The following is a 26,415-nucleotide window of genomic DNA, read 5'->3' on the forward strand; positions in this document are numbered from 1 at the left end:
ACTCACTTATGCTTCAGTTTCATCATCCCAAAATTAGGATTGTAGAAATTGTAATATATCCCCTCATGAAGTTTCTGGGAGGCAAAAATGAGAAAATATTTGTTCACCACTTTACCATGCTATCCTATGTAGCAGCGACTTAGGGCTGTGACAGTGACACCCTTTGGATACTTTGCTAACTGTGGGATGTGTCCCACATAGTCCCACTTTATGTCAAATTCTACAAGCAATAAATACACTAAGGTGTCAATGTGCGATATACTTTCATTAATTCCACTTGAAATTTTCAAATCAGAAAAACTCAGAACTTTGTCCCCATTGACTTTTCTCCATGAAAATAGGAAGGAAGGAAGGAAGGAAGGAAGGAAGGAAGGAAGGAAGGAAGGAAGGAAGGAAAGAAGGAGGGAAGGAAGGGAGAGAGGGAGGCAGGGAGGGAAGGGAGAAGAGAGGGAGGGAAGTGAGAAGAGAGGGAGGGAAGGAAGAGAAGGGAGAAGAGAGGGAGGGGAAGAGAAGGAAGAAAAGAAAAAAAAAGAAAGAAAAGAAAGAAAGAAAGAAAGAGAGAAAGAGAAAGAGAAAAAGAAAGAGAGAAAGAGAGAAAGAAAGAAAGAAAGAAAGAAAGAAAGAAAGAAAGAAAGAAAGAAAGAAAGAAAGAAAGAAAGAAAGAAAGAAAGAAAGAAAGAAAGAAAGGAAGAAAGAAAGAAAGAAAGGAAAAAGAAAACAGAGAAAGGAAAAATCTATTGTGGCAAGAACCAATAAAAGCTTTTCATCTTTTCCTTGAATGGTTCATAGCAGAGCAAAGTCATGATACCAGATTGTTACAAACTACTTCCATGTGGCTCCATCAAATTCAAAAGTTAAAAAAGCCAAATGTTCCAGACTGTTGAAAGAAGTTTGGGTCAGCCAACCTGTGCTCAGTCTTAATTCTTTTGCCCCCAAAGCTGTCAAGACACAAAATTATTTCAAAGCATACTGACCCTTAACACTCTCAATGGCAATTCTCACCTGGGTTATATAAGGTGGTAGATATGATTTTTTAAAAAAATAAAAATAGTTTCAGAAAGAAGAGCAAGCATTTCCAAATTCTGATTTAGATCAACATAATATACATCAACATTACAATTATTTTCTCTGTTCTGTCCTATTTCTGGAGACCAAGTTTATAATGTGAAAGTAAAGTGGAGAACTAAGCAAAATCAACTCATTCAAACTGCTAATCTAAATCATTCGGGGCCCAAATTAAAATTGTCATTCTTGCTCTTTTACTAAGACAACAACAATAGCAACAACTACCATCTATATAGCACTTCAAATTTTTCCAATTGCTTTATACAATTTTATTTCATTTAATTCTTATAACAACTCTGTGAAGTACAACCTATTATTATCCCTGTTTTACAAATTAAAGAAACTGAAGCTGAGAAAGGTTAAATGATCTGTTCTAGGTCACACAGCTACTAAGTACAGGATTTGAATCCAGGTTTTTCTCCTAATCCCAACCTAGCACTCTATCCACTGTCACACTTAATTGTGCATAAGCATCAGGAAACAACTGTACAAGGTACCATGGATATAAAAAGCCATAGCTGACCTCCAGGAGCTTACAATCTCCTGGTGTTAGCATTCTAAAATTGTGATTTATAACACTGTATTTTCTTCATATGTCTTTCTTCTTTACCAAAAAGGAATATTCCTCCCTCTCGGGATTGCCAGATTTCTATATTACAATAGAGGAAATTGGAGGTTTCCGGTCCATTAGGAACACTGAAAACATAAGGTAGGTATCTCACAGAAAAGGGTGCTAAGAGAATGGTATCGTGATGCCTAATGAATTATGACAAAAAGAGAGTTCAACTATAACTGAGTGAAAGGGTACATGGGTACTCCAGGGATCAGGTGACATCTGACATGCTTATTTGTCAGAATCTGGATATATGAGTGTCGAGGTTTCCCAGACATCACAAATGAGACGTGTGCAGCTGACTTTCTGGATCAGATCTAAAATACAAGGCAGTCAGGTGCCCAGATTGGCCTTTTTAGTGTAATAAGATGAGTTGCATAAATGTATCAGTCTATCACATCTATAAGGGACAGATGGCAAAATCCAAGTCCCTATTAAAAAGCAACTAACAAAAGATATGAACAAACAGTTCTCAAAAGAATGGCAAACTTAAAAATTCTATGAAAAATTACTTCAAGTCACTAATGATATTGAAAGTGTAACTCAGAACAATTCTGAGGGTAAAGAGAATACATAAGCATTTATTAAGTGCATATCATGCTTTAAGTCCTTTAAAAATATTATCCCATTTTATATTCACTGCAAACTATAAGACTGCTATTTTGATCCCCATTTTGCAGATGAGGAAATTGTTAAGAGAGAGATGTTAAATGGTTCTCTCAGGATCACATGCTAAAAAAAAAAAAAAAAAGAAATGAGAATGAAAAAAGTAGAAAAGGAATTAAAAACTTGGCACAAGCAACCAAGCAGAAACCAATAACTTCATGAGACAGAAAATATCATAACAAAATCAAAAGTATGAGAAAAAGATAAACAAAAATGTAAGTATCTCATAATAAAAACAACTGACCTAGAAAACAGATTGAAAAAAAACAATTTCAAGAGTTGTTGGATTATCTGAATGTCATGATCAAATATATATATATATAGTCAAAATCCAGAGATTTCAGGTTCAAGAAAAATTATACCAAGCAACAAAAAAGAATTCAAGTATTGAGGAGGCACAGTCACCACTATAAAGTAAAGAACTTGGAATATGATATTATATAAGGAAAAGGATACATGCTTATATAAGAATAACTTAGCAAAAAAAACTGAGTATAATACTACAGGGGAAAAATGGAACTTCAATGAAATAGAGGACCTCCAAGCATTCCTGATGAAAAGACCAGAGCTGCATAGAAACTTTGAAGTTCAAACACAGGAGTTAAGAGAAACATAAAACAGTAAACATGAATGAACAATGAAAAATGACTAATAAACTGCTTACATTCTAATATAGGGAGATGACAGATACATGTATTTCTTCTGAACCCTCTCATCATCAAAGGTCATTGAGGGAATGTAATTAGATAAGGCTTAGCAGTGGTTTTGTTATGTGTTAATGATCTTAAGAGAAAAATGTAAAAAGAAGGGGAAAGAAATACATTTCAGAAAAGGGAAAGAAAGGTTATGAGGAATTACTTAACATAATTAGACTGCACAAAATAAACCTATACAAAAAAGAGGGGTGGGGGGAGAAGCAACTGACAATTCAACCCCACTGTCACCTGAATCAGTTAGAATAAAGGAGCCTAATACAGAGAGAAAAAGACAGAAAGAAGGGGGAAGAGGGAGGGAAAGAGAGAGAAATGCATTTCATTTTATAGGAAAATAGAAAGGAAAGAAGAGGAAGGGATAGGAAAAGCTAAAGAGAAAGTAGATTAAGAAAGGAATTAGTCCAAAGCAAAACAAATTCTAAGAACATGCAAAAATATTTGTAGCAAAAATGAGAATCTGAGATGGTGCCCACAAATTGGGAACAGATGAACAAGTTATGGTATATAAATGTGATGGATATTACTTAGTCATGAGAAATGATGAAGAAGATAATTTAAGAGAAACCTTGGAAGATTTCTATGATCTTATGTCAACTGAAGTGAACAGAATCAAGACAACAATTTCTACAGAGATAGCAATATGGTGAAAGCAAATTCAGAACTGTTTTCAATGTAATAACAAACTGATTCCAGAACCCTCATGATAAAACACACTACCTACCTCCTGACAAGAAATGAAAGCCTCCATACAGAATGAGACAAATACTTTTTTTGGACATGGCCAATGTAGATGTATATTTTGACGAACTATACATGTTAGGAACAGGATTTGTTTTGTTTTGGTTTTCTTAGTTCTCAATTGGTGGGATTAGGGTAGGAGGACGAGAAGGCAGATTTCTGTTGATTAAAAAAAATAAAAGAAAATAATTTAGAATTATGCTAAGAAAATGATTAAAATGCATTTGACCCTAGAGATCCTACTGTTAGGAACATACCATAAAAATATCAGAGACAGAGAAAGAATTCCCAAATAAATCAAACAATTAATTGTAACGCTTTTGTTACAGCAAAGAACTTGAAATAAAGTACATGCCAATCAATAAAGAAATAACTAAAAAAAAATGTTAGCCATTAATGTGGTAGAATATCACAATACAGAGAAGTATGAGATGACTTATAAAAACTGATAGAGTGAAATAAATCTAACCAGAAAAACAATATGCACTGGATGTTCTAAAATTATAATGGCCATGTTTGTCTCCAAAGAAGAAATGAAAAAAAAGAATTTTCTTCTCTTAGAAGTGGGGGATTATTTCATTTATATACTATCAGTCTTAGTTGATGTGTTATTTTACTATACTGCTTTTTTTTTTTCTCTTCCTTTTTATTCTTTACTAAAAGCACTAGCTGGCTAAAGAGAAGAGAAAATGCAACATATTCAGACACAGAATATTAAAATCAAAGATAGTAATTAAAATATTTTAAAAGGACAAATAAAAACTCAATAAATATCTACATTATTTTAATATATGATTATTTGGAGAGAAAAAAATTTTTTTTCAAAATTTTACATTAAACAATATGAAATGAATTTGGCAACTAGGATTCCAACTAGTCCATGTTTGTACTAGACAAAATATGGCTGGTATTAGCCTATATCAAGAACCTGTTGGAATACTACATTCCCCAGTTCTACTTAGGATTCCAACATTAGATGTCCAATTTTCAAATTTTTCTACATTATATAGTACTTTCAGAATACGTACATTTGTTTACCCCAGGCTAAATTAGAACTGTTTCCTGGAGCAGGGTCCCATAGCCAATAAGCATTAAGTACCACCAGCAGGCTTTTTAACTCTAGAAACATGGTGCTTACACCCTTATCAAGAAAACCTTCACAGTATACAATTGACAACATGGCAAAGTCAAAGTGAAACATGAACAGACAAAAGTAATTTTGCTTCCCCTGATGTGGCAGGAAAAGTACTTTTTCTGCCATCTCTAAGAACGAGAAGCAGTTCTTCTCTCCATCTCTGTCTTCCGTGTCTCCCTTCCTGTGAACAGCTGAGTTTGGTGCCAAACTGCTGTATGACTTCACCCTCCGTAATCCACACGGCACGTGTGAATCTCCACAGGATGCCAGATTAGCAGTAAGGTGATAACCCTTGTCTACTATACCTGTTTGGCACCATCTGAGTGAGGATCCCTCAGGGTTCCTAGAGTTTCACTTCCTGATATTTGCACCTGCACCCTCTTCAGAAGCAATAAAAAACACACAACAAACCATATTTAAAACACTAGAGTCAAAACCAAACCCTCACAAACCCCAGAAGAAAATCAGCTAGGAAATGGCACCGTGGGAGACTTTGAATCTTCAAACTATGCAATACCCTTATTGATTCTCATGGCACTATGTGCACCATGGGGCACTATGGGGCATTATGGGACGCTATTTCATTCTCTAGATTATTTGATAGGGTAGTTATTTTTTAGCCTATGAAAACAGAAGAAAACCCACATTCTTCAGATACAAGCACAAGACAGAACTTCATTTTAATTGGCCAGTATAATTTTTAATAGGCTTCTCTGGCATAATTGCCAGTTTTACATTGAAAAAAAGTCTCCCCATATTCATAAATAAATGCCCTGAAATTCAATTTCAGTAAACTTAAAAATAGAGTACTCTGTGGAGTTAAGGATGAGGGATGGAAAACGAAAAGGAGAAGAAAGAGAAGGCATTTTCTGGGTTCCTGAGGCAGGAAGCCCCAGTGCCTTTCTTGAGCTGGCCTTATCCAAGCTGTATTACAGAAAAAGTTTGAGTCAGGTTAATATTACAGATTTAGTCTTGTTAAGTGGTAGAAGATGTAGTTAGCACACTACCTAGCAAAAAGGAGGCCCTTAATAAATCTTGGTTGATTGATTATTGCTAAATGATCAGAAGTCTGATTGAGAGATCAAAAGCAAATGAGGCATATGTATCTTTACAAATTTATCAGAAGAATTTATTTTGTTCTTGCCAATTTGCCATTTAAATGTAAATCTCAGTCGTGTATTCTTCCTGTGTCAAGAAATTAAATAAAATAAAAATTAAGTCTAATATCTGTTTTCTGGACTAACTCAGAAAAATCTAAGAGTTGGTTCTTCCTTTAGATAGAGAACTTAGATACTTAAGTGTTAGCAAGAAAATTTACCTATGCTTTGTAACATTTTTAGTGCTCATAAAATTTCATCCATCAAAAACAAATTATATAGGGATGATAGCTAGATGTAGACAGACAGACAGATGGATAGAGAGACAAACAGACATAGGTAAATGACTCTAGAGTCATGATTCATCACTTTGGAAATCCATGTGTGGAAATTCCCTCTACTACCATGGGCCAGTTAGTTATCACCTTGGAAAGTGATGGATTTGCTTTAAGTCACATAACTAGTACATATCAGAGACAAGACTTGTACTCAGATCTTCTTGACTCCCAGGTTGACACTCTCTCCATTAGGCCATGTGGTTCTCAAATCACAGAGTGATTATTACAGAAATAGAAACAAACATAAGTAGCTAGCGCATTTTCCACCCCATTTTATGGCACACTGTTCCACACCACTTATCAGAAGAGGAAGTGTGGCAACTAGGAGAGTTCAATCTCTCTCTCATCCTTACCAATTCCACTTGACAAAGCCACATGTATATAATGATACTGGATTAACATACTGAATTGTGCTAAATATAGACAACCTCTTTCCAGGTGGTCTCTTCACCATGATCAGTGATTTCATTAATTAATTAACAAGACCCACTGGACACTCAATTCAGCTTAATTTAATTCAAATGCAGGCACATGCCAGGCATTATGTTTGCACTGCTATATAGATAAAAACAAAAACTCAGCAGTCCTGACCTCAAGGAGCTTATATTCTCCAGAAGTGCAAAACTCTGTACAAACATATATAATTACCACGTGTATTTGTGAAATTTGTATCAGGACAGTTAAATATTTTGGCAAAACTGCTCTCTAAATGCAAGAAACACAGATGTGCTAACCAGAAGGGAAAACTCCTTTTCCAACGTGTTGTGATCTTCTCAGTAAGTTCCAAAATGTGCAGTTCCTCTTCAGAATTCACTATCCAACAATATCCCTTCAATTGATACCTGCCTTGGCAGAAAATAGTGCTGGGAGATCTCAAGTAGCAAGTGCTGTGAGCAGAAGGTCATAGATGACTTTTTTACAGGTGACTGGTCCTAAGTTTTCTAACTTTCCAATTCTCTAGACTCTAAACACCATGATAAACAAAAAACAAACATAAAATAAATGTGTAAGGAAATAGATCCAAAATGGAGTCTAAGTACAAAACATTTGTGTAACCTAATGGATGATCCAATTAAATTATTGTTCAGAAGCTTAATGGCTAAGGTTGTGATTAAACAAATAACCCCAAGTTTATTTGGGGCTCATGTCTTATATGGAATGAAGAAGATACACATGATATATAAAGAGAAGATTAATTATTAATCAGTAAATATCACTAATGTCTATTATATGCTAGGTACTGTGCCGGGGAAAGAGAGAGGGGAGAAGGAAGGAAGGAAGGAAGGAAGGAAGGAAGGAAGGAAGGAAGGAAGGAAGGAAGGAAGGAAGGAAGGAAGGAAGGAAGGAAGGAAGGAAGGAAGGAAGGAAGGAAGGAAGGAAGAAGGAAGGAAGGAAGGAAGGAAGGAAGGAAGGAAGGAAGGAAGGAGAGAGGGAAGGAGGGAGGGAGGGAGAGAGAAAGGGAAAGAAGGAGGGAGAGAGGGAGGGAGGGAAGGAACAAGAGAGAAAATGAGAGGGGGAGAAAAAAGGAGAGAGAGAAAAGAAAGAAAGAGAGAGAGAGATGAAAAGAAATAAAGAAAATCAAATAGTCCCCTCCCTCAAGGAACTTTCATTCTATCAAATGAATGATATGAAATAATATGAGCAAAAGTATGAAATAAATATAAAGTGAAAAAATGAGGGAGATGTCATTAGAAGCTAGGACTAAGATTTCATCTAGAAGACACTTCAGCATAGAGGAATTCCATCTGTTTCTAAGGAAAAAACCAGACTTAAACAAAAAATTTGATCTCCAACAACAGGAATCAAGAGAAGTAGAAAAAGGAGAAACTAGACAACCTAGTAAAGTAAGAGGATACAGTTCAACCCAACTCCTCCTACAACTACTTCAACAAAGATGAGAAATTGAAGGATACACTGCAAGACTCAAGTGTTTCATTCAAGTCCTCTATCTTCAGAGTCGATGTCCTTTTCACTTGCTATTGTGCTTCCCATGGTTAGGCACACTGTAACATGCCCTTGACTCCTGTGCCTCCAAATCCTGTATTTGGAGTGACCAAATAAATGTCTCCTCCCCAAACCACTCACCAAAAAAAAAAAAAAAAAAAGATTATGATTGGCCTGACCCTCAGGGAAGTAAACAAGCTGCTTTTAATTGACCACCTCACAGCTAATGTCAAATAAGGTACCATAAAGAACCTATGGGAGCCAAGAAGAAATGATGAGGCAAGGGGAAAACTCTCTTGCACCAAGTGCTACTGGAGGCCCTGTCCTATCTCAGTATATCTCAGAATTTAATCTAGGAAAGGCATAAACAACCTTTTACCTTTCCATAATATTTTTAAAATAAAAACTTTTGGAGGGTCTTATGTATAGTTTATATTCTTTTCTTATCTATTTAGTGCAATGGGACACATTCAACCATATAGTGATCTAAAAGACCTTCTGCGTCAAGGCACAAGACTGGAATATGGAGATGAAAAAGTCTATTTAGAATATATGCACAGCTATACACAAATATATGTATATATATGTATGTATGTGTGTATATATACATATGATATATATGCTTCATCAGTGCCCATTTTGTCTGTAAGTGTAAATATAATATTTGTGGCTGTATATACAAACATATATAATCCCTCGTGGATATATTTGTATGTATGTGTATATGTGTAAATTATATATGTGGTTATATAAACAACAAAATATAAAAAAAAACGAGGACACTTCAGCTGAGTTTGGAAGAAAACATGAGATTTGAAGAGGGCAAGTTAAGTTGGGGGTGAATTTTAGGCTTGGAGGACAAGCAGGACAAAGACAGGAAGATGAGAAAAGGAACAGCAAGAGTCTAGTTTGATTAGATTGTGATTGCTGGACAGGATTGGGAGATACTGGGATTATAAAGGTAAGTTGGGAGCAAGCTTCCCTTCAAATCAGTCCAACTACTTTCCAGGTGTGCGTCACCCCGTGGACCCGGCTGGAATGCCGATGTTGAGTGGTGGCCCTAACTCTGACCCATGAGGCAGCTTTCAATTTCCTCAGCTTGCTTACCACTGAGACATAAAATGTCTGGGTCCCAAGGTCAACTTATATGGTGTGCATAATAAACACATCATTCCCCTGTGCCTCATTCCCCAGCTTTCAATGGGGAACAGGGACCTAAGTCAAGACTGATTACCGGCAGCTTCTCAGGAAGAGCCTTCTTGTCACAGGGAAAAGTGAACCCGCTCAGCTCTTGAAGACTTCCAGCCGACGCCAGCAGTTACACAGGAAAGGCTCTTGGGAAGAAGGGAGAAACAGCAAGGCAATGAGCAGGCCTAAAAAAATATGAATGAGAGGATTCGGCTCCCCTCCTCCCACTGATCCATGTAGTCTAGAGATGAAAGAAAGAATGTGCTGCCAGGTGGCCTGCCCACTTGCAAAGCCAATTCAGGTGTCAGGAATTAGTAGGCATTACACAAGAGAAGAAAATCATCTGACCCATGGCAAGACATCCTGCAACATATTCCAGTTACAAATTCCTGGTTCTGTTTAGATATATGGCTCCATGCTATTTAACTTTTGCCTTTTAATTAAAAACAAACTGTACACATCAATATGTATCAATGCGTGTCCTTTGGAGCAGAACTGACAACGTATCCGTCCAAAGACATACATTTACATGCTCTTGGAGGAGCTGACCCTCAGTTTTCTAGGCCACATGTAGATTTTACAGTTGTAAAGTGGGGCTCCCTGAGGACGATGAATTAGACACTCACTGTTCTAGAGTCTGCCTTTGATCCCTGATCTGAGTGGAAAGCAAGGTACCAGATTCACAATCAACATGTTTGTTGAAGGGAAGCACCAAGTCCCTTTCAGAAGCTGCCCTAAAGCTCTTTCTCTGACAGTCTCAAATCCTGGGCCTCTATGTGCCTTTCCACTTCCCAAAGAGCTCCAAGCTAAAGACCATTATAGCAGTAACACCCCTCAGCAGCAGTCTCACTGCTGGCTAGTAAGTAAAAAGGAATGAAAGATGGCTACAGTAATAACCATGATACTTCAAAGGCCCAACAGAATGTAGGCTCCATGAGAACAGGCACTTTTTAATGTTTAATCTTCAGATCCCCAGGCTTAGCACAGTGCATTACACATGGTAGGTGCTCTTAAAAAGTTACTGACTGATCAATTATATCACTGGATCTGTGATCTCAATAACAGGGTACTTACTCCAGAGAACTGCACACATTTTTAAAATTTTTTAACTTTTAATTTTATTATTTTAATTATTTTGATATTTTTATCATTAATATTAATTATATATAAATAAATAATAAAGATAATAAATGATTGCTTATTAATAATAATAAATAATATTATTAAAATTAATTGTTTAATTAATTTAATTTTTTAATCCTTTAAGATCCTGCCCATATGCTCCTATAACAGAGATTCGATCCTATTATTCTTGGGGGGGGGGAGAGGGAATTGAGGGATAAGTAACCTGCCTAGGCTCACACAGCTAGTATGCAAGTGTTTTGTGCAATTCAGGTACTTCTGACTAGAGGGTCAGTGGTTTATTCACTGCACTAACTGATCCTATCCTATTCTTCTTCTTTTTTTTTTTTTCCCTGAAGCAATTGGAGTTAAATGACTTGCCCAGGGGTCACATAGCTAGGAAGGGCCGTTGCTCTATCCACTGCGCCACCTAGCTGTCCTCTATCCTATTATTCTTAAAAGGTAATAATAACAGTAACAATAACTTGCATTAAAATGATATTTCCTAAAGGTTTATGTGTCGGTACTTGACAAGAGTCTATCTCACTTGTTCCTCAAGAGAAATCCTCAAGAAAAGGGAGTTTGCAAGCATTATTATCTACATTTTATATACAAGGAAACTGATTTTTAGCTAGAGCTCTCAGGTAACTAAGTGACAGCTGGGATCTGAACCTCTCTATCTTTTACTTCTAAATCTGGTGAAGAATTCTGCTGAACTGTGGGATATCAGAGTAGAGCATGAGAAACAAGGAGATGAAATGTTTTGGAAATTGGGAAAGAAAAAATGGTAGAAATGACCTCCCAATTCAGCTCAAAGAACTGAAGATTAAAGGGAAATCCCATATCTTAATTTTACAAATGAGAAAAGTGAATCCCAGAAAGATAATGGGGTTAAGCATAGGAAGGAACTGAAATGTGCTGGAACCAGTGTCTGGACTTGGAGCTAGAAGACCTGGCAGTGAGTCGAACTGTCTCTGGCCAGATAGGTGGACAGATGACAAAATACGAAACTATTCTGAATCTCTGCTTCTTTCTCACCAAAGAGAAGCTGATGTGGGCTTTGTTTACCAATAGAGTTTCTGTAAGCATCAACCAAAATAATATATTTACAGCATCTTGTAAATATTGAAACACCACAGAAAGATAAACAAATGAAGCAAGGTCTAATGGGAGAAGGGACAGTGGTAGTAATAGAAGAAGTCCCCAGTGTCCAGCATCTCAGTCCCAGTTCCTTTTTACTTCCAACTTCCTTGCCTTCCAACTCTCACTTTGTCTGTAGATTCAACTTTCAAAATGTTCACCACTCAAAAGATCTGCACCTGCAAGTTAGGTTAAGCTGACACCAGGTGGTAACTGAATAAATATTTCCTTTCAATTTTTTACATTAGAAAAAGTTTAAGTATCTTTTGTACAAAAAATGATATACCCAGTCAGTATCCCCCAAACTCAAGTTATGAGGAAGGCAAAATCTTCTGAGGCAATCAAAACCTATTCTTTTCTCTTGACAAGGAAGGGACTTGGGGTAGTGGGATAAGGAAGAAGTGGGATTTAACTCTGTGTGTGTACACAGCATTGACTTCTATGACAATCTGAACTTTTCTTTAAAATATTTGTTGCCGATATTCATAACTGAAGGAAATTATAAATTTCAGTTGGAAGCTAGTAAAAATAAAGATGGAATTTTTTTTGGCATAGGCCCAATCTATTACAAACCCCCCATTAAGAAGCCCTGCTCTGAACCAAAACATGTTATACCTTATAGTAAGGTATATATTGGGAGCCCTAGATGAATTCAACCTATAGAAGACATCCCTGAAATAAATAGGGGTGGAGATGAGGAGCGGGAAATAAAAGGTGGATAAGGTAAGGAATTTGGCCAAGAGAAAGAAACTCTTGGAAATAGTGGATTTCTGAAAACGTAACCTTAATGTGTTCTCAGAGCCAAAAGATAAAATGACACTTGAAGTCATAATACAGGTTAAAGATCTATAATTTTGAGCTGCCACGGTCCTAGATAGGAAAATAAATAATCAGCAGGAGACCAATCCCCCAGGCCACAACACAGACTTGCCACTTCACTTTCCACAGAGAACTTGCCACCTTTGTCCCTCAACCTGTAGCTCTGTCTTAACTATTTTGATCAAAGGCAGCACCATTTCCCCACCTTTACCTGGATTCAAAACCTCAGAATCATACAATTGTTTCCTTTTCTAACTCTCCTTCTCACCCCCAACTAAACAGTTATTAAATCTTTTTTCAATTCTAAGTACTATTCTTTGTCTTCTTCCCATTTAAACATCCACCACCTTTATCATGGGGCATTCACCACCTCTTGCTTAAATCTCTATGCCAATTAAATTCCCTGCTTCCTGCCACTCTTTTTTTCTAATCCAACTTTCACAAAACTGCCCGAGGTACTTGTTCAATTATTTCGATCACCCATTACCCATTTGGGATTTTCTTGTCAAGGACATTAGAGTGGTTTGCTATTTCCTCTTCCTGCCCATTTTACAGATGAGGAAACTGAGGCAAGCAGGTTTATCTAATGTTATATGGGTAGTAAAATATCTAAAGTCAGATCTGGATTCAGAAAGATGAGTATTCTCGACTCTCAGCCTAGTACTCCATCTACTGTATTACTTTCTAATGGGATAGACAATGTGCAAATAATTATGAGAATTATCAGAGAATCACTGGATTTTAGTGACTCACTCAGAGACACACAGGATTACCAAGTGTCTAAGGTAATGTTTTAAGCCATATGGGGGATCAATTACAAGATATGGAGAGACAGAGGCAGTGAGTTCCATGATTAAAATAAATTTTATTAAGTAAATGGGGAGATATACTGCCAGACACAACTCTCTCAAGCCCCTCTCAGGGTATTGGACCAGGTAAATAAAAGGTCACACAAAAAAATAAATAAATAATGTATGCATAGGATCTATATTCCCTTCTTGATGCTAGTTTATGCAGAAGTCCCTCAAATCCCTCTCCTTGCTAGTCTCTCCATCTTGGGGCCATGCAGATACCTGAAATCCCTGCCACGATATGGCCGAAGCAGTCCCTCAGGCCCGGAAGCCAGGCCAGGACTAGGAAGCTGGGAAAACAGGCAAGCAGCATTGGAATTGAAGGCCTTTCTGTCCCTAAGGTAAGCACAAAGTCCATCGTGCCAAGTTGCCCCTTCAACTGCAAGAGATCTCAGAGATCACAGGGACCAGATGGTCATTTCATACATATGGAAACAACACAGAGATGATGTTTATGGCAAAGGCAGAGACAACGAGCAGATCTGGGCTAAAGGACCAAAAATGGAACACAGAGAAGCGAATGGAAAGCAGAGACCAAGCTGCTGAGGAGTGTGAACTTTTGGTGCCCTCTTCAGTAGTTCTGGAGTATATTTTTGTTCCCCTGTTTCAGCCTTGATAAACCATTATTAGCTCAGGAAGCACCATGAGAACGTGATGGGAGCACAGAAGCAGAAAGCATAGGCAGGAGCTCCAGCGCTGCTCCCTCTTCACCTGTGAGAAGATGATGGAGGCTCTATGGCTCCCTGGTCCACAGTGCCTCTTCTCTACAAAGAAGGTCTTGGGGCAACTGGGATGGATAGAGCACCAGTAGGACCTGAGTTCAAATGAGACCCCCAGATACTTATTAGCAATATGATCCTGAGCAAGTCACTTAACCCTAACTGCTTCTCCAATCCCCCCTTCCCCCCTGAAAAGGTGAAAACTTCACAAAGACTAGGGACAGCTAGGTAATATAGGAGATAGGGCACTGGCTCTAGTCAGAAGAACCTGACTTCAAATCCAGCCCCATTAACTTACTGGCTGTGTGACCCTGAGCAAATCATTTAATCCTGATTTCCCCCCCACCAAAAAAAAAAAAAAAGAAAGAAAGAAAGAAAGAAAAGAAAAGAAAAGAAAGTTCTTAGCCTAGAAAGATCTTCATGGTCTCCACAAGCTACTTTTGTCCAATTCTGGTGTTCCTAAGTATAGCTGGGGATTTTTCTCCCAAGGAGTATTTATTTAGTACCTATTATCTGCTGGGCATACCAAGACAAAATGAAAAATAGTCCTTACACTCCTAGGGCTTATACTCTTCTGAAATAACACAATATATAGATAAATTGGGGAGGAAACAATGAAAGGAAAGACAACAAACATGTGGGACATCAGGAAATGTTTCCCACAAGAGATGAGAGATCAACTGAGGCTTGAAAGAAGGTAACTCGTTGGGCAGATTTTCATTTTTTTTTTAAGATACACACTTTGAAGCAGAGCAGAAGTTCTTGGTGTGTGAAAGACAAGGGGAATTTTATAAATTTTTAAAATTTATAAATTTTGTGATTTTAGTTATAAATTATATAAATTTATAATTATATATTTAATTACATTAAAATATATAAATTATAAATAAAATAATTATAAATTAATTTTAAAATTTTATAAATGTATGCATATAGCTCCAGGAAATCTTATAAACAGGAATGTGGCATTCCTGTAAACAGATTGTATTCCTGACGAGTCCATTTCCATTTCGTCTTTTGCTCCTTAAAACCTTCCCATTTGAACTTGAGGAAAAGGGCTTCTAAAGGATTCTTTATGAGTATATTAAAAACCACCAACTCTAGCTCCTTATCCCCATCAACCCTGGCCATGAACCTCTTCACAGGCCCCAATTTTGATTTTTCACCACTAGAGAAATGCAACTCATTTAATAAGACTTTTCTAATTTGTCCAGGTACATTGAAACAGGAAGGAATTGGACATAAAATGTTCATTATACTATCATCTCAGCATAAGGAGTACACTAGAGAAAAGAACATTCTATAGGCAACACTAAAAGGAAATAACTTTAACAGCCTTTCACCAAGTCCAAATCTTGGATTTAGAAAGAAACAGAAAGAAAATGAGAGAGAGAGAGAAGACAGAGAGACAAAGACAGAGAGAGATAATCAGAGATCCATAGACAGAGAGAAAGAAACAGACACAAAGAGAAATAGAGACAGAGACAGAAAGAAACAGAGACAGAGAGACAGAGACAAAGATTAGTTTCATCTTAGTTCTCAGGGGACTTCTGTTAGATCGCTGTTTGATCCAATTGGCCAGGTCCAATACTGACACGACAAGATTGGTTACAGTTAATAACTGGCATAAAAGGACAGCTGACATTTTCCTAGCATTCTGAAGTTTGCAAATAGCTTCTACATACAGTCTCGTTTGAACTTATGGCAATTGTATATGGAGGAGGAAAAAGGCTGGGAGGGATCAAATGAAAATGAAATGAGCTAACCAAGTGTTTTGCAAACATTAAAGCTTTACATAAATGTTCCCTATTGAATGATCTGTCCATGGTAATCAAGTTGGTGAGTAGCGGAGTAGATTTGGAACCCAGACCTTCCCAACTACAGAGCCAGCCCTCTGGCCCCAGGCTTTACAGATATGACAACAGAAGGAAAAAGAGAGATGGCAAAGTGAAGACATCAGGTTGTTTCACTTTTCCATTTTCCTGGAAATTGATTTCTAAAGGGCTTTCTTTATCACTATCTGGAAGTCTCCATTCTGGCTTCAGTCACACCTTTCCCTTGGTCATTTAAAACTTAACAAAACAGCTTTTGATTTTCCTCTTCTGTCCTTCAGTGTAGGGGCAGAGGCTTTCTGGTCTACTCTGAGATGATCATCTTGGGGAAAGAGCAACGGGATTCTCTATCACTGTCTTTACGTTTTCATGCCAATTTCAAAAGGTTGGAGACAAAGATATTAAAGGCTAAATATTTCAGTTGAATAAACCAGCACCAAATATATCTTCTGCCAGTTTACAAAGGTTTATATTCACAAAATGTTATAGCCAGAAGGATCCCTAGAAACAACCTCCTTCCCTAACACTATTTTTACAGATCTCGTTATTCAAATCCAATGAGTTTTAAACACATTTACTGAGTTAGTGACTGAACTGGGAGAAGAATTAACATTAAGAAGAAAATAAGCAAGTAATTACTTGGCTGATATTGTGATTTTTAAATTTTGTTAATGTTGTGTACAATTTAAGACCCCTGATCACGATGATATATTCTTCTAGAACACAGCACAGTTTCTGGCACACAGCAGGTACTTAATAAATGCTTGTCAACTGATTAACACTGAATTTTTTTTTTAATTCCAACAATCGGTGTTAAACTATATTGTTTCTACATGTTTCAGAGAAGGACATTCTATCTTAGTATTGGTCCTTTCAAAGAACCACAATAATGCATTCTATTTGTTAGTTGATCCTTTTAATGAAATAACAATACAAATAGCCAAATTATTTAGTTTGAGGGGGAAAAAATAAAACTTTTTCCACTAATCGGGAACTACTCAAGAGCAACATTCCTAGATGGCTAGAGCAAGTAACACATACTGACACAAATACATTTTCATCTTTTCTTAAATTATAGAAGATTATCATTTTATTCAGCAATGAACCTTACTAAATTGAAACTCTGTACATCAGAATTAAATATGTTCTATCTGCTAAAAATGAACAGTGTATTATTTATCACTAATGTTTAATGACAAAAAAACTGATAACTTTCTCTGATTATACCACTGATTTCCTGCAGTCATGCATCATTGATTCCCTTAGTCATTAGCATTATCACAGTGCATAAACTCGGGCTTATGTAGCAAGTTTGATAACAGAGCTTGAATTTGACATATACAATTTTTAAAATACTTTCCCACTTATACCTATGCATATCTTTACATATGTGATATATATATGCGTATACATATATATACATACATATATATGCCAATGCTTAAAATGTCCATAAGCATACCCATAATATTAAAGTATTATAGCATAGTATGAATTAATATGTAAATATAAAGTACTTGCAGAAGTCACTCAACAAGCATTTAATCACCTACTATGTGTCAGGCACTGGGCTAACTGCTGATGATTTAAAAAAAAAAAAAAAGCAGTATCTGTTCTTCAGGAGCTCACAGCCTAATGGGAGACACACTATGAAAACAACTATGCACAAACAAGGCAGATAAACAATAAATTGGAGCTAATCCACAGAGGGAAGATACTAACTCTCAGTGGAATCAGGAAAAGCTTCCTATATAAGGTGACATTTGAGCTGGCACTCGAATGAAATGAGAGAGGCAAGAAGAGAGAAATGAGGAGGAAGAGAAGTCCAAGCAAGCTTGGAGGAGCAGCCAATGAAAATGTCTAGAATAGCGAAATGCAGTGCCTTGCATTGTCTTACTCAAACTAAAGCTGCCCAGTGCTCTAGCAAATACTTGCATTGCTTTAATCATTGGTAAATCCTAGGCTACAATTTAAAAGATATTAAGAAAATGGCAAATGTCCTTCAATAAATTATTTACTTTGTATGTGTGTGTTAATAGAAATTGTTTTTTTTTTCATTTTTTATGAAAATGTCATAATTCAGACAAATATTTCATTTAACAGAAATATCTTTCTCCAGCAATTACTATGTAAAATTAAAATATAAATGCATTTTAAACCCACACCCTAAATTCATAATATACTGCTGTTTATTCCTAAAGAAAGCAAAACACCTTTGAAATATATATGTGTATATATATATATCTATTATTATAGATATGTATATGTATATATCTATATATATATATATAAAATTTTAGCTTCAACACAATTGAAGCTATGGATTTTATAATCCAGGCACATAATTTTGAAAGAAAAGAAATTATCTGAAGAATCTCTTCAGAAGTTCATTGATTGTCAAAGCTAGAAAGGATGTTAGAGGTCCCATACAGTCTTAACTCTTTGCCTTACTGATTCTGTCATCTAGACCTTAAGGATTTCTCCAAGATCATTAGTCTAAACTCCTTTCCTAATTTGACACATGCAGAAAGGAAGGCTCAAAGAAATGATTTCCTAAGGTCACAGAGCTAGAAACTAGCAGAAGCAGAATCTGAACCCAGGACCTTTGATACTAATCCAGTTCTTTTCATTATACCATACTGCCTCTCTCCAGAAAGACTGCACTAAACTTGAAGGTTAAGATGTATAAATATAATACCCTACTTCTTATTAGCTAAGAAAAAAGTCACTGTTGCAACAAACAATAGCAGAAAATAATTCCTGGTTTGTTAATAAATCAGTGTCTCAAGATATGACCAACCTTTTTATGTGAAATTCATTTTTAATGCAGAAATGACTGTTTTTGTTATTTGTAAGAGCAAAGTACACTGGTCTTGGATTCAGAAGATTTGGAGCTCTCTCAGCCTCTGTTTCCTTAAATGTAAAATCAGACGCCTAAACTAAGTGGTCTACAGATCTCCTATTTTGCTATTTGATAATTTCCCCCTATGTCCCTTTTGCAGGAGAGGAGAATTTCATGTAATCCTTGACTTTTTTTAAGGGGAGGAAAGAAATCAGTTCATATCAACAGCTTAATAACTTTATGTGATTAAGTGAGATGGAGTGTATATGCCTACAGTGTGAATTTTCTGCCTCACTCTCCAGGTAGGAGTATTGGAAGCACTGTACTATACCTTCATATGGAGGGAAACAAAAGGGCTGGCTGATTTGACAATCTAATGAGCAATGGAAGATAACTTGCTTCTACAAGTAAAAGAATTTGTTGTAAGCTTACCCAAGTTAATGCTCCTGGTTTACTGTCAACAAGCATCACACTGCAACAAAAGCCATTATTTAGAAAACAAGAAGAACCCTTCCTAAAGCCACAGAAAGCATTCATAACAGGAGGGCTGCAACAACATGCCTGGAGGAGGCTCCAGGAGAAAATTCAGGCAGCCACGGGCGCCTGCCTGCTGCAAAGCCCGATTTTCACTAAAAAGCATTTTGTGCGGTGTGAGCTAAACCTTGGGAGAGCAGAGAGTTCAATGTGAATGGCCTATCTTTGCTCTCCCAAGGTTTAACTGGCTAGGAACCCTTGTAAAGTTAAAAATGGAGTAAACTTTCTATTTAAGCGTTTCACTAATAAATCACTAAAAGATGTCTGTCACTACTTCCCTAAAGACATATAGTTAATTACTTAACCCTTCTTAATGAAATGATTAACATCCTTTCAACAAACAAGAGTAATGATTTAACATTATACTGTGTGTTTCATTAACCAGTGACATTAATAGTATTTTTCCTCTCCCATTGCATCTTCTGTTTTTCCAATTATTTCCATTTTTCCTTTTTATAAAAAAGCCTTTATTCGCTGTTAGAGTAGCAAAGTGCTCAGCCATCTTCCCAAAGATCCTTTGGTTTATTTTGCTTTCCTTGGTTTTGTTTGAGACTAACTATGTTATGGAACACCAAAGTGCTAGAATAACTGAACAGAAACAAGAAGGTTGACATGTAGAATACTGCAGAGGCAAATGAATTGTACACAGCAATAACAGTACCTGTCACATAGTAGGTGATTAATAAATGCTTGCTGAATTTTTAACTGAAAAATACATGTCTGTGTGCCACATGAAAATGACACCAAGCTAACTGAAAAGTTATTAAAATGGAAATGTTTTACTACTTCAAGTCAAAAAGTACTCCAAGTCAAAGTAGCGATTCAAGATGAAAAATAGGGCATTTTGGACAAACACATTTCTGCTGGATAACTTCAAAAGGCATGTTACTAATGCAGAAGAAAACTATGTCTGTACAATTTTTATTTAAATAACTCTTTTGATCTTAGTGGTTAGATCTTTAGCTGAAGCCCTGAATATTTAAACAAACCTCCTTAGCATTTTATCTTCCTTTATCACATAATCTTTTTAGATGCATTCTTCTTGCTACCCTGCTTTCTCTATTTATATCTCTTAAAAACACTTTGGCACCATTGGCTAAGCTTTCTAAATCAATAATACTGCATGTCCAGTCACATAAAACTACAGAGAATTTCCCAAGATGCCCTGGGAAATCTGACTACTTTAGTTTACTGATGTGCTAACACGGTTAATCTACTAATTAATGAATAAACAGTTCTGATTAAGAAAGTGAGATGGAATACTCAGAAGAAAAAGTGCCAGAGAGCCCAAGGAAAGCCATTTGACACTAATTGCTAGCTACAACCTGACAACACTCATTGGGAAACATGGATGAAACCACAATACAATATGAAAGGAAATGTCTGGATGCTAAGGGAAAACTAACAATGCTTTTACTTGTGCCAACCATCTTGTTGAACTGTGACACCTTTTTGTTCTGCCTTGCTTCTCTAGTCAAAAACACCAAGTATCTCAATTTCCTCCCTTCTGTGACCCTGAAAAGAGGCCTTCTTCCTTTCCAAATTTCACCTTTTCCCAAGCAATGTTTCAGGCTACCACTCCATCAAAATGGCGATTTAGACAGGTGGTTCGACTCCTCTAATTTTTTTAGAATAGGTTCTGCAAATCCATGTTTCTTTTCCCCATAACCTCAGCCTGGATGCACATACTTACTGTCTCTAGAAAGGGAAGACGCTCCTGTGACAGAGCATCACTAAATCAGTGAATAAACGTGAGAAGCTGCAGCTCACTCACACCCGCCTCAAAGAGATGCCAGTAATGTCCTGTCTGTCCCCTGAAACCTTTAAAATACTACTTTGGGGCTTTTAAAATCAGCAATCTTAAAAAATGATTCTAAAAATATTACTTCTAGTTTACAGAATGGTGCATGGAAGGTTAATGATTTGCCAAGAATCACACAATGAATCCATAGCAGAATGAAGGGGGGTAAAAACATCTTAGGAATCTTTTTTTTTTTTTTTTTTTTTACTAATTTGATACTTTAAATATCACTTAATATCTTGGCATATTAAATTTAACTGGGTGGGAGGTATAATGCTATCCCCAGATCCACTTTATGATAGAAAAGTTGTCCTATATGGCATTAGTATACAGTACTTCTTTAACTGGAAAAGTAGAACAGACTAAAATATGCCCCACTGCAAGAGCTATCTCTTCGGAGCCGCTTCTTTGATTTGGGAGTATTGTGGGACCAATGACAAAGGAAGTAAGCACTTGAAGCAAAACCAGCTCTGATTTATATTGTATGGTGAAAATGGATGATGTTAAACAAATCACTTTAGTTTTTTACAAATATTAAATACTAGTTTGAGATTGTTCCTATTAAAAATACTATTTAGAAAGACGATACATTTAGATTTTATAAGAAATTATAGATCATTATTACACACCAGACATATGCAAATATCTCATGACATGGGTTCCATTTTGGCAAGTCCATCCAGATGTCCTATAGAGACTGACAGTATTTCTCTCTTAAAGTTTGGTACAGATCCCCCAAGTGTAATTTAAATAGATTGTTACTTATCAGAATATAATATAAATTTTGTTTACGATTTAGTCCCTTTAAGTACTCACACTAAAGAAACTCCTTTAACCCCATGACTGAGTTGAATTAAATGTGGGGACGAGACTTCCAAAGAGCTTCTACTGCCCTTTGCACTCTCCCAATAATCTTAAATTACTACAATTTAATTGCCATTTCAAGGCACTAAATGGAGACTTCTTTTCAAAAGCAGAACACAGAAAGCCATACGACAAAAATGATTTATACCTGAACAGGTACCATTAAGTCTACTCAATCTGAGCTTCTTTCACCCCCGCCCTATCCCACCTCCTTCCTTGTGTGATTATGTAGAAAATATTTTCTCATTTAAGGTTTCATAAAAATAACTGTCCACATTGTTTAAGAGGGCCATGCACACACCTGTTGTGAGCAAGGCTGTGCATATGTTAAAAATTGGTATCTAGGGAATCAGAACTGAAAAACAAGCTGTGCAGAGAGAGACTCTCTTCCCCAAGCCGCTTAGTGCAGCTTCTGATCGGGTGAAATAACAGAAGAAAATAATAGGTTCGAGCCAAACCTTGTCAATAGGAATTTGATTTCTAAAAAGCAATCACTAAAAATGCCCTTGCCACATCTGACTGTGTTGCTAATCAAAAATAACTTACTGCCAGAACAAATAAGACTGTAAAATTGTTTCTCCCTGATTACTGTACAATTAACCCCCTTCCACCGCACCCTCCTAGAGGAACACCAGTGGCCACCTCCCAGTCCATCCCAACCCACTTTAAGCAAAAGGATATTAGCAATAGACCTCCAAACTGCAACATTTCTTGAAATCAAAGAGGCCATGCCATTCTTTAAAATACTCTTCTTTTCTGTTGGCTCCCCATTACCACACCATTGCAACATATCCTCAGAGATACTGTAACAAACTCCAAAGTCATCCAGCTCATGTGAAAACAACGGACTATTTCAGTCAAAAGCCTGGTATCCATGAATTTGGCAGTCTCTTTCTCCTCTGACTCAATCCATGCCATTGAGTAGTTCTCTTCTTATAACTTTAACCAACGCAGGTCCTATTCATTTGGAATATAAGGGGTGCTTCTGCCCTAAATGATTCCTTACAGAGAAGAGGCCTGGAAGTCACTGCATTGATAACTCACAAGCAGAATGGATGCTTAACAGACTCTTTCCCTGGACCAACGCTATCCTGGGCTTTTCCCCTTCCTACTCAGTCTGAAGGTTACTTCACCTTGTCTAACTACCTAAAACAATTTTTAAAGCCTTTCCCCAACAAAAGTCAAAAGAAATTAGGTAACATACAATGATAAAGTTTATATCTCAATCTCTTCTCCCAGATGGTATTAATATATTATGCAAACTTTGACTTGCGGATCTTCTAAAAATGCAAAGTATTTGCATCAGATATTAAGAAACAACACCTTATATTTAAAATGGTATTTATTAACATTAAAAAATGTTATTTATTCTGAATGACTTTTTAAAATGAAGCTACCTGACAAGATGTGAAGGTAAGAAAAAGCCCTAAGTAAAAGCTATTAAAAAAAAAAAAAAAAAAAAAACAACCTACCACCTGTGCAAATCTAGCTATGCTTTTTACACCCTTTCTCAGCCATATAAAAACATGTTGAGCTGGGTGCCTTGAAGTTGCAATTAAGTTGTAGTAATTTAAGATTATCGAGAGAGCAAAGGGCAATAGGGGCTCCTTAGAAGCCCCCCTCTACCACTTAATGCTAGTCGGGCCCAGGGTTAAATGAGCTGCTTTAATGTAAGTGCCTTAAAGTAACTGAATCATAAACAAAATTTATACTATTTTCTGACATTCTATAATCTATTTAAATTTTACGAGCATATGTCTAAAATTGTTTTTAAAAGACAGAACTATTATCATGTCCTGTAAATATTCGGAGGTACTCACTAAAATATAATCCACATCTTAACACACATTTTCTGTACACATACATACTTCCTTATGGTGAATAACCTTTCAAAAATTACTTCGGTGTTTCCTGAGTAAAAGTAGAAACAAAATAACTGCAACAATTAGACTCTTCATAAAAAAGGTAACTGAGTTCAATAAAAGTTAGCTTCTTTGTTCTCTTCCCCCTTCACTATCCATTCAATATCATAGGATACACTATTGCATAAATGTTTATTCTTGAAAATCAAAGTCGTGCATCTAACTCTAATGTCTATTGAAAGCGGGCCTATGTTCTAACCCAGGACAAGAATACATAATTTACAAGTTATAGGTAAAGATTTTTGACAGAAGGGATGAAGGAAAAGGTACCCAGGAAAAGCAGGCCTGACAGGCCCAATATTAACTAAGGTGACTTTTTGCTATTGTAGGTACAAATGATTTAACTAGAACAAGTTTATAGCTTTTAAAAAACATTACATATTACACCAAATGGCTTAATAGCATACATGCTATGTTTAACACACATTCTTAATTATACAATAAAAGGTGTATGCAATAAAAAAGCTACAGACTTTGCAATAGGTTGTTCCTGATAGTTGTGAGACTGGCTTATAAAAAAACCCAACAACAACATAAAGTACTCATTGTGTGCTCTGTGCTGCTAATTAAAAGTATAACACTTAAAGGACAAGGTTTTTTTTTTTTTTAAAATTCTTCTGTGTTTACTTATCTTGTTTTCTACTTAACACAATATTGGTTGAGTTAACCAAAAATGACATTTCATTTCATTTTAGAATGATTTGTTGCAAGAAGAGATAAATAAAACAGTATATGTTTCAGTATTGAAGAAATGCAAACTCTTTTATTTTAAATGCCCAGCAAAATAAACAATGTAAATCTTATGTTGTCAGTTTAAATTGCTGGAGTTTTTTTGTATTATGTTTTGCTAAACCTGTGAAAACAAAATGCTACAGTAATTCCTGTTACTACTTCCTTTAAATATGTAAGGCAATTACATTTCCTTGTCTACAAGCAAAGACAAGTTTCAAAGAATTTGAATAAAAGTTGCAAAGTGCCATGCTTAATGACATGCTGAGAAGTCAATATGGTATATTTTGAAATTTTTGCTTTGCTTTAAATTTTTTTTTTCAAAAACTGACCAACCCTAAACTGTTTCAGCATGAAATGTTTCTGTTGAGTATCAGTTTTACACAGCCACATCAAATGCCCACCCATTCCTAACAATACGGATCTTTTTTTTCCCCCAGACTAGAAATGAGAGAATTTTAATAAACTCTAATTGGGGAGTATAATTTTGGTGAAAGATAAAAATTCCACTATGTGGTTCTGAGTAGCTCAACTCATGTCAGAGTGCAAAGACCCAACTCTGTTATTTCTGGGTGGAGTTCTGATCACCAGAGTCCTGGGCCATTTTAAAAATTAACTTGTTTAGCCACTCAGAAAGCTAAAGAAATAAAAATAACGACTGAAGAGACTATAGATCTTTCTCTCCAAGTTAACCTTCGGTGCCCAACAAAGATCAGCATTTGCAATGGTCCATTTCTGCATAAGTGAACATAGAGGCTAGCTGCCTAACAGCACATACAGAGCTTTCCCTGAGGCCGCCCCTGACAACGGCCCAGCAGCAGCTTTGTTTGATCTCCACTGCCTTCCTTAATCTGGGTTGTCAAGGTTCACTTGTTGAAGGCTGTTTACTTTACTTTCTCTCCCCCCCCCAAAAAAAAAAAGTGATTTTTTTTTTTCTCTCTTTCATACAATGACTAATCCAAAGACAAGAAGAAAGAATGCTGCTAAGGCAAGATGTTAAAGCTACAATACATTTTTTTTTTCAATGAGAGTTTAGCCAGACACCTTGTGAATGGTAACTAGTTGAGTGGGGTTGTGTGTGTATGTATGTTTTTAATGCTGTGTAAATGTGAGATAGTTCAAATAAAAGGACTGGGTATGGGGAGAGGAAGAGAATATAAATTCTATTTTTTTTTTTTTATGACCTGGAACCCATTCTTCTATTCCTGAACTTTAAAACAAACAAACAAAAAAAAAATTGATTAGATCTACTCTGAGAGTTACAACTCCAATGGAAGAAAAAAAAAATCATGTAACATTTCTCTCACTAACAATGAAAATATCAGGTCGTCTTCTTTCTCAGTTGTATATCCTACCACAGGAGAGTGAAGGTCTGAAGTTTTCCCTCTCCTTTTAAAATCTAGGTTAAAATGTTCAACAAAAACTGACCACCAGATTTCTAGAAGGCCACTAGTAAGAGATTACCCCTACTCCCAGAATTAGCACAATGTCCTAAATGTCATTGATGCTTTATTTATTGAACTTCTTTATTGAACAATTATCAAAAATAGGAATCGCTAAATGTAAAGTGTATATGTCTGCATGTTTTTGGATCCCTTTGCAATGAATACAATATGTACTGTGTGAATGTGTTTTTTTTTTCTTTTTTTAAGATATACAGACTTATTTCAATGGTAGTCATAGTCGTTAGAACTGAAATCCTAACAGGATTCATGGGAGGAAATATCAGCTCACCTCTAATCC

The 26,415-nt window shown here is 36.2% G+C and overlaps 1 protein-coding gene across 4 annotated transcripts in view; it reads right to left on the minus strand.

The window, feature by feature from the left end:
* Positions 1-26,415, minus strand: part of FOXP1 (forkhead box P1) — a 664,237-nt gene that overhangs the window by 637,049 nt on the left and 773 nt on the right. The window lies entirely within an intron of this gene.

The sequence above is a fragment of the Antechinus flavipes genome, chromosome 1 (genome assembly GCF_016432865.1).
Source record: "Antechinus flavipes isolate AdamAnt ecotype Samford, QLD, Australia chromosome 1, AdamAnt_v2, whole genome shotgun sequence".
Classification (NCBI taxonomy): domain Eukaryota; kingdom Metazoa; phylum Chordata; class Mammalia; order Dasyuromorphia; family Dasyuridae; genus Antechinus; species Antechinus flavipes.